The sequence below is a fragment of the Mastomys coucha genome, unplaced genomic scaffold (genome assembly GCF_008632895.1).
Source record: "Mastomys coucha isolate ucsf_1 unplaced genomic scaffold, UCSF_Mcou_1 pScaffold9, whole genome shotgun sequence".
Taxonomy (NCBI): domain Eukaryota; kingdom Metazoa; phylum Chordata; class Mammalia; order Rodentia; family Muridae; genus Mastomys; species Mastomys coucha.
This window is the reverse complement of record NW_022196915.1, coordinates 23,244,258-23,245,038: the sequence shown is the minus strand read 5'-3', so window position 1 is coordinate 23,245,038 and position 781 is coordinate 23,244,258. Positions and strand designations below refer to the sequence as shown.

General features: G+C 38.8%; 1 non-coding gene across 1 annotated transcript; it reads right to left on the bottom strand.

Moving 5' to 3' along the window:
• Positions 1 to 288: 288 nt before the first annotated feature.
• LOC116085442 lies at positions 289 to 395 on the bottom strand. Its single transcript, XR_004116553.1, has one exon. It is a non-coding gene; the product is annotated as a U6 spliceosomal RNA (small nuclear RNA).
• Between the last annotated feature and the right edge of the window lie 386 nt (positions 396 to 781).

Sequence of the window (781 nt, the reverse complement as noted above, 5' to 3'; positions counted from 1 at the left end):
TTAGGTCTTCTTTGAAGGCTGACTTTGATAAAAGTCTGTACTAAACCTGTCTGGCCCTGGGCATTTTTAGACTATTAATGACTGTTTCTATTTTCTTAGGGGATATAAAACTGTTTAGATCATTTATCTGATTTTTTTTTTTTTTTTTTTGGTTTTTCGAGACAGGGTTTCTCTGAGTAGCCCTGGCTGTCCTTGAACTCACTCTGTAGACCAGGCTGGCCTCAAACTCAGAAATCCGCCTGCCTCTGCCTCCCAAGTGCTAGGAATAAAGGCGTGCGCCACCACTGCCCGGCTATGGAACGCTTCATGAATTTGCGTTTCATCCTTGCGCAGGGGCCATGCTAATCTTCTCTGTATCATTCCAATTTTAGTATATGTGCTGCCGAAGCGAGCACCATTTATCTGATCTTAATTTAACTTTGGTACCTGGTATCTGTCTAGAAAATTGTCCATTTCATCAAGTTTTTTTTAGTTTAGTTTGTTGTGTATAGGCTTTTGTAGTAGGTTCTCATGATTTTTTGGATTTCCTCAGTTTCTGTTGTCATGTCTCCCTTTCCATTTCTGACTTTGTTAATTAGGATAATCTCTCTGTGCCCTCTAGTTAGTCTGGATAAGGGTTTATCTATTTTGTTGATTTTCTCAAAGAACCAGGTCTTGGTTTGGTTGATTCTTTGTGTAGTTCTTTTTGTTTCCACATGGTTTATTTCAGCCCTGAGTTTGATTATTTTCTACCATCTACTCCTCTTGGGTGAATTTGCTAATTTTTGTTCTAGAACTTTCA